The sequence below is a fragment of the Pinus tabuliformis genome, chromosome 1_2 (genome assembly GCF_031772625.1).
Source record: "Pinus tabuliformis cultivar Carrire ecotype Pingquan chromosome 1_2, CPIR1, whole genome shotgun sequence".
NCBI lineage: Eukaryota > Viridiplantae > Streptophyta > Pinopsida > Pinales > Pinaceae > Pinus > Pinus tabuliformis.
The window spans coordinates 30314576-30323635 of NC_142298.1; the positions used below are offsets into that span (position 1 = coordinate 30314576).

General features: G+C 37.3%; 1 pseudogene; it reads right to left on the reverse strand.

Moving 5' to 3' along the window:
* Nucleotides 1–546: 546 nt before the first annotated feature.
* Nucleotides 547–939, reverse strand: LOC149204240 (glucan endo-1,3-beta-glucosidase, acidic isoform pseudogene; annotated as a pseudogene).
* Nucleotides 940–9060: the final 8121 nt, after the last annotated feature.

Consider the following 9060-nt stretch of genomic DNA (forward strand, 5'->3'; position numbering starts at 1 on the left):
GGAAATCAAATTATGCTTTGTGTACATACATACACATTGTGACTGTAAATAAAGGTTATATCATGATCATGTGAATATGTTTGTAATTTTTCTCCTCCCTCTTTACTTCAGTAATTTTAGTTCTAGCACATGTCATCTATCCCTTGGTAAACAATTTTTAGCTAGGTAGACCAATTATTTCTTATAGATAGCAGGCAACGGTGGGATGATTGACCTCTACCATTTCCAGTGGTGCATGACAACTATGTAACCCTGGATTAAATCAAGGGCTTAGGAAAAGAAGGGATTGATAAAAAGCCTCTCATCTCATTATTCCTTGTTGTTCACCCCTCTCGATTCTTCCTAGTTTTGCTTCAATTATATATGAAGAGCAAGTGTTGCAAAGCCTCCATTACCTAAAAATCGAAGTCTTTCTTTTAGGAAATGTCCCTGAAATCCCTTATGTAGCCAGAATTTTCTATTTTAAATAATAACAACTCTGAATGTTTTTCTTTCAAATCTGCAAACTATCTATTAATTGAAGAGCCCAAAGTGATGCTTAGTCTCTTACCCCGCTTTGTTGTCCTCGTTGAAAGGAGCGAAGATATAGGTCTCCATTCCCACTCCCATTCTCTTGGGTGTCCCTTCATTCGATAATACATACTGAATGAGATTATTGTTGTAAGTCTGAGCATTCTCAACTGTGGCCGTCTCGTCACCAACAGAAGGCCACCTACTTTCAGTAACAATGAGTGCGATGTTGGGATATTCGAAGGATTCAATTACGGAAAAAATAGAATCCACCATGGCTTTGAATAAGTTGCAGTAACAACGACCTATGTCTTGCACCACCAGAGTCATGGAATTAAACAATGCATAATCCAGAGAAATTCTTATGTCGTCGAAGTAGCTGAAGTATGGATACACATTTTCCATGAAGGGAGCCCCAGTATTTGACATAAATTTGAGCATATAACTCATGGAATCCTTCAAGTCATCTCTAAAAGCACCCTGAGAAGGCAGGAAGCTGGGTTTTTGAGGTTTGGATTTTGTTGTAGATATTGGTCAAGGGTTCGTGGAGTATATGAGGGTTTTGTTGTTGGGTTTTTGAGGTTTTTTTCTAAAGGATTTTGTTGCATAGGGTGCGAGAATGGAGAGGGCTGAGCAGCTGGACTTCGATGGCGTTAAAGGTGTGAGGAAGCCACAAACATTTTCGGTAAGGAAGCCTAGATCAAGAGGATCCCATCCAACGTTTCTCAATGAGTACGAGCATTCGTCGTCATCGGATTCCCCGCCCTCAGATCCTCGAAGTTCTCGAAATGTTGATAAGGGCCTTGAACAAATAATATAGTAAGTATTATAATCCTCATGCTCATGGTGATGATTACAAGAGAAGGCTAGGGAGTAGTAATAGCAAGGGAAAATTTGAGATGAGGAAGGATGATTTGGGTGAAAGTAATAAGTCAGCTAGTTACAAAAGGGCTGGTGGAGATGATGATTGGGTGCCTAAGAGGGATGAAATGAAGAGGGTTCAGAGGGATGTTGCAGACCATAATGGCAAACATTCCAGCAGGAGCCCAGATAATGATAGGAATCATGACAGGAAGTATGATAGAGGGGTTCCAAGCCTCAGGAGTATGAGTGGAGTAAGAGGCCTGAGAAGTATTTCAGGGAGAAAAGTCACAGGGATGGGTTTCATTATGAGAGGGATTGCAATGAGTATTCGAATGGGAAGAAGGTTGAGAAGGAAAGCAATGGATTTGGTGAAACATTCAAGTGGAAGTGGTACTACGATGATTTAGATCGCTCGAAGCGGTTTCGTGATGGTGGGATGGACAGGAAGGATTCTTATGAGAGGAATGGTAGTCACGACAGATTGGATCATGATCGTGAAAGGGACTGGGATAGGAATAGGTATCAAGATGTGCAGGGCAATGTGAAAAGTAGCGAAGATGGCTAAGGCCCTAGTCATGTTCACAAAAGTCTGGTTGGGGGATTGGGTGCAGGTGGGTCTTCGGGGGACCCACAAAATTCTGATGGGCACAAAGTGCCGGAGAGAAGATCCTCATATTCCCACAATCTGAGTCAACTAAAAGGAGGAGTGGACTCCAGGCATAGTAGAATGATAGATGGAGGTAGGAGGGCAGAAGGGTGGACTATGGATAGTCGTCATGCAGGATAATCAAAATCAGCTAGTGAAGGTCAGAATGGGGGACAAGTCAAAACACCAGTTGATGGAAGAACCGCTCATAACAGGTATTCTGATATGAAGTCTTTGGATAAATCAGTGCTACGGCAAGATGATCCACCTTCTCAAGAGGGTCGGTTGACAAAGGTGAAGCTTAAGGTAGGTGGAGTTACTCATATTATTCATGCAAATTCCATTGGCAATCCAGGAGGAACCAAAGAGAAGGGTTTGGAAGCCTCTTCTACATCTGGAAATCCAAGAGGAACCAAACAAAAGGGTTTGGAAGCCTCATCTGCATCTGGGAAGCCTCCACAAGCAATTGAAGGTGGGAGACAGCGTTAGAGACTTATTCTTCACGTATAAGTTGGGCATCTGATGTACAAACAAATTTTTATCATATTTTAATTATTCTTTTATTGTTTAGTACCATCTCAACTACCACAAAATCACTTGGGATTTATGCCATTTGTTCAATCCCATTGAACAAAACTATGGTCAATTCAGGGTAATTTCTCTTTTATGTCACTGGTACATGCATAGGTGCCTTGGTAATATAAAAATCCCTACTAACATTAACTCTGCTGGTGAATTTACCTTAACAATCTTTCATACATCTACCAAGCTCTGAAGTATCATATACTGGTATTTTCCTTTGTGCAGTGAGAGTAGTGAGGTGCTTTGCAGCCCAGTATGACAGAAATGTTTTCATGTACATAGATATGTGAAAACATCCAAAAAAATATTAAACCAGTGATGGTTGATCTTAAATCCAAATTTATCAAGCACTGAGAGGGATTAAATTTCATTAGCTGTAGTTTTTTAATCATTTAATTCCATGTCATGAATTAAGTTCTTCAGATTAAATGATAAAATAAATGTACACATAAAGAAATTTGACCCTCTGCTTGATAGATATAAGTTTAAGATGGATTTGTTTTGGTTATATTTTCATCAGTTGAAGGCAACATATTTACTTTACCATTTTATTTTGTAGTTCTTGTATATCCCATTGTGTTTTCATCGCCATTTTTCCCTTTTTATTTAACATGTGCATGCAAGGTTTTGCCATGTTTAGTCCTCTAATGGGGCTGAGTTACCTAATTGGGCATATTTCTGTAATCTAAAGGTGTTGACACCCATGGTGGAATATGTTTCATACAATTAAATGTAATGAAGGTAGCGGTTTACGTTTTAAATTTGTCTAAATACATGTTGGTGGTCAAGTTTTGTCGATGTTTATATGGAAGATTTCATATTAGGTATGTCGTATTACTACACTCAAGGACATGAGTTGACTCCATATCCAATGTGCAGGAAAATTCGGATGATGAAGATGACTTCCTTGTAAGGGTGGAAATGCAAGAATCACCTAAGAAGGAACTTTAGTTTTATACCAATGCATCTATTGCAAATATGGATACACATCATGCCAAGGAAATTACTTTTGGAAAGCAGACAGAAATGACTAATAATTTTGTAGCTAGCCAACCTATTTGCAACAACACAAGGATACCTAAGAAACACATACTGGATGGTGAACATGATGAGGATGATGATGGTGAGGAAGCATCATAGCGTAAAATCTCAAGGAACACCAAGAAACATGTTCCAGTTGGTGAGTATGAGGAAGATGAGGAGGGAAATGAAACATCTCAGTGACGTAGTTTAAGGATGCCTAAGAAGCAGATGGTGGATGCTGAATATGATGAAGATGATGAGGAAGATGAAATGCAGCACAACATAAAAGAAGATTGAAAAGGTCAAAATATGAAAGGGATTCAGAAGATTTATATCAGGAAGATGATGAAGAAGAAGCTGCATCAGCCGATGAAGATGCAGAAATTGTGGATGCTGAACTTGAAGGAAAGAAGAAGAGAAGTAGACGAAAACAAGAAATTGGAAATTCAACTTTTGATGATAAGAAGGAAGCTCCCCTTACTGCACACCAAAGGGCTATGTAGTCATGCAAAGATGTTGATTTAGAAGTAGGAGAAAATCTAATTGAATTTCCAGAAGGACTGCCTCAGACCAGTCAAAGAAGTATGTCCTTTTCTGTGCAACTGATCTTAGCATGTTTATTGGCATATTTATATTTTGTGTTGCAAAAACTTGTATTAAAGAAAATCAAATTTTAGTGGGTTGTTAATTGTTTCAATATTTTTTGAACATCATAAGAAAAAGATAAAAAGCCTTTAAATAGACAAGTTATATTTAGTTCCCAATTTCTAAAATGTTCACTTGAATTTGTTTAGTTCGTTCCCCAAAAAGTTGTTGAGCAAATTTTGGTTATTAGTTTGATTTTTAGATATAGTGTATTTTCTTGCATTGAGATGATTGCACATTGTTTTCTAACTTTTGATAATGTAATTTTGATCTCTTTCACCCTTTTTGTGTAAGCAATCAGTCTTCACATTCTTATTTTCCTTTGTGAAATTTTGTTCTTCTTGTTAGGCTACTTCACATCTCTTGTAAACTCTCCTAAATTGATGGATTTTTTCTTCTCGTGGCTAGGAAACTGGTATTTTTTCTTGTGATTTTTTCATTACTTTGTATGTCAAACATATCTCTATTATCTGATAGAGAAAATAGACAGACATTTGCTACTCATTATTTTTACTAACAAGGGAAGTTCTTTCGCCAAAGAAATGCACATCATGGGGAAACCCACTGGGCACTTTCCCTCTTCAAGAATGGTACCCAATGTACACTAGTTGGTTGCAGTTTTGGTAACCTAACCAGGTAGGAACATCAAGGGAGGTCCACAATATTGACAAATATAGCTTGGCAAGCCTTGACTCCACAATCTCACGTTTGTAATTTGTAGCACTGAATGGATTGAGCCAACAAATTTGTAAATGTCTAATAGATGTTATTTGATGTATTTATGATGTTGCATGATGTTGTCACTTTTATGTCCACTATTTTGTGATCTATTCTGATATATGTTAAAAGTTTCTGGATGAAATTGGTATATTCATGTTTACACATATATGCCATATTTTGTTAATTATTCCGATTAATGCTAATGTGTGATTTTTTTTCTCTGTTAAGGGGAATTATAATGTAAATTTTATCTTTGAAAGTGGGTGAGATGAAAGGCTGGTGTAATTTTGTTTTATTGTTATCTCATTATTAATAATGAGGATGTGCAGCCATGTGGGATCAAAAGCATTTGTAAAGGCATCTCTTGCTTTTCTCCTAACATGTACTTGCTTACTTGACAGAATGGAAAGAAAAGTTATCAGAGGTGGAACAACAATTGAAGAAAGCAAAGGCAGCTCAGGGACGCAAGATGCAAGTAGAGAAGGCTGCAAGTGAGATTCAGGTATGCATGGCTGGGTGGGATTACAATCGTGGGAGTTTCTAGTGGGCGTATTTCTCATAGAAAATTTATATAAAAAAATTAATGTAACTAAGTGCAAGTAGAGAAGGCTGCCAATGAGATTCAGGTATGCATGGCTATGTGTGGGTGGGTGGGGTTACAATCGTGGGAGTTTCTAGTGGGCGTATTTCTCATAGAAAATTTATATAAAATATTTAAGGTAACTAAGACTTTATGTGGTTTTATATTATAGGCTCATTCCATCATGAAGATTTTAGGTCATGAATCATTAAGGAAGAAGCAGGAAGATAAGATACAGAAGAAAAGATATGAGATGGCACAGGTGATTTGATGTCTTGTGGCTTTGTGTAGGATAGTTGTTTCTTTCTCCTGAATCTTTCAGTTCTAGTATTAACACGTGTTTATGAACAAGAGAAGGCTGCTAGTGCTATGATGCTTGCATCAAACAGTGTGAGATGGGTAATGGGGCCTTCTAGCATAGTTGTTTCATTTTCTGAAAATATAGGGCTTCCGAGTATATTCAATTTTGGCCCATGCAAGTTTGATTTTAATTTTTAACTCCTTTGTATCACAAGTATTTCTAGTCTCCCATCAATCTTTAATTATTATTAGTATTTGGCAGCAATTAATTCGCTTTTCATATTCTCAGAAGTAACATCACATGGCTTTCACTTTGTTTCAAGTTACTTCCACAGTGGCTGATTTTTGTTCTGCTTCATGCACCTTTTTCCTTCAGAGAATCACACATTGCATCTCTATCATTTTCCAACCTGGTAATTTGAAATTTCTGACCTAGGCTATGCTTGTACTCGTACTTCTGTAGTCAACTCACTTGATAAAGTGACAACCTTTCTTTGTAAAGCTTTTGAGCTTTCAGTTGACCTTGCAGCTCACTACTCAGGTGCTTCACACTTGACTTTTCTTCTTCTAATAAGGATTTCAAGGTGGAACTTTCTTGCTCTAAGCCAGCAAGGATCCCATGGCTTCTTCATATGAAATATTTATTTTTTCTTTCAACTGGTTTGGCTTCCTCTTGCTTGGCAAAAAAATCGCTTTCCTAGCAGATACCAAATATTTATGTTTCATTTCATTAAGTTCTTGATGCAATTTGACCAGCTTCTCCTTTTTATCCTCTCTCTCCACAATAGTTGATGCAAGTCTCTCGATGGATGACTCTTTCAGACGTTGTCCCTTTTGAGCACTTTCAAGCTCCTGCTGAAACTCTTTGATTTGAGCCTCTACCTGTAAGAGTGAATTTCTCATTTGCCCAGTCTTGGAAGAAAGCTCTGCAGACTCCTTTTCTCTTCCTTTAAGAGAAAATATCAGGCTCTCAAGCTCCTTTACTTTTTCCTATTCTTCGAACTCTTCCTCCATTTTATTCTATCTCTTAAGTTTCTTCTGCATGTTCTCTTGCTCCATAAGTTATAGACTGATATTTTGTGTCCATGATAGTAGCTAGAAGTGCAATCCTAAGATATGTCTGTGCAACAGCTTCTAAAACTTCACCTTGTCTGATCATGAACTCATCTATCATGCAGCCAAGGCATTGATATAAAAGATACTGGCTTCATCACTTATTCCTTGAATTAGTTGCATAATATTCTTTCTCAGCATATCTTCTTTTAAGGAATATTTCAACTCTCGACCTTCATATGTTTTCTTTTCATGATATTTTAGATTAGGATCTTGATCCTTTGCAAACTCTGGATCCCATGTGGACTCACCAACATAAGCTTCCCCATCTCCAGCTAACACAAATGAGTTGTAATTGTTATCAGTAAACCATAGTTCATATGTTGCTTCCGACTCATCTAGATCTAGTTCTGTCCAGCCCTTATCTAAGCCAGCTTGTTCTTCTTGAGCCTTTTGTGCTTGTCTCAGATTTCTTTTTTTCTCTAGATTCTCTCAAAGAGAAGACATAGTAACTTCATCATCGGTTTCTTCAAGGGGTGATCTCATTGACTCTTCCTCAGCTCAGCTTTGATACCATGTTAATTTTCCATAGGGTTGTATTGTTCTTTGCTTTTGGCAATTGCATTACATCTTTTACACAAAAGTCACCCCACATCATAATAACATTACATCTTTTATAGTTGCATTGTTTGAAAATTTAAATACTTGCAATATATTACAACAATTTTTTGTAAAGAATTCAAAAAAAGGGATACAAGATTTGTAAAAATATTGAAATTATAAATGCATATAGAAATCCTTCTGATATTCATCTTCAACTTTAACCTTTCCAATTACTTCCCTTTTTCTGATTCCATTAGCATTTCTAGGACATGACTTGAGGGATATAGTGTTATGCCTTTTAGGTAGGCATCGTAAACACTCGTGCTTTTAGTATTGAGTAATAACTTTCCTGAGTTTTCATGGACACATCACTTGGAACTCCATTCATTAGTTTAGATTGGGTTGTAAGCTTCAGAATCATTTGAACAAGGAATCATTGCCATCAAAAGTCATCATGTTAAGAGAATGCATAACAGTCAATCATCAAGGACAAGTGGTGACAAAATCCATGTTGTGTTAAAGGGAGTATCAATGTTTCAAAGAGGAAACAACTCTTCACAAAGAGACATGCCAAAGTCCAAGAGCTTCATCAACTGTCTTATCTCACTTGTCTTTCTTTGAGGCATACAAAGGTGCAATTTTTGTACCCAAAGTGATCCTAAAAATTCCCAAACTTCTAAATAGATATTCGAGAAGTAATAATCAAAACTAATTAGGTGAGCTACATTCATATCATCCATCATGAAGAAAGGAAATCAAATTGCTATAAATACAAAACCGGATTGCACCAATCTAAAGTGCATGAAAAATATGCACTTTCAATAAATGATATTACTAAAAGTGCTTGTATTCCTAAAGACTTTCATTTCAAAAGGTCTAGAAATGAGGATTAGAAGGGGTTTCCTTAGAAAACTGAGAAGTGAGTAGTAGCAAGCACCACACAATGAAATTTCCAGAAACTAACTGCACCACTGCATAGAGAATGAAAAAACACTCTCTCCAAAAAATTGCACTTGAAGTGGACTTTACATGTTTGAAATCACCGTAAAAAATTGAAAGTTCAATGAAAGGGGTTCTCCAAAATGTTGATGTGGTAGATCATAGATGACATAGTAGAACATGGCAATGACTCATAGCAGAGTGATGTGTCTTTGTCAAATCACATGCTTGCAAAAGTGGCACTGCTCTGGTGATGGCATGTGGTAGGTGACATGGCAGTTGTCTTGTAATTGTTGCCATAGAAGGCAATGTTTGTACCATGTGGCAGGTAATGCTATTAGGATGTTGATGTGTTACTTTGCATGGTAGTCAACATACCCTTGTCGTCTTCTAGTTGTTTGCAGGGCAGAGTTTAGCTGGTCCCACTTTGCAAGGTGTTTCACATGCCTATTAGCTTGGCAATACAATGTTTCCACTTGGCAAGGTGCTAGATGTGCCTGTTATATTTAGCCATTGGTTGTCTCCATGTGATAGGGATGTATGGTCAAAGTGTTTGTTTTGGAAAACAGGTAGTGATATTTAGTTTTTGGGTAAG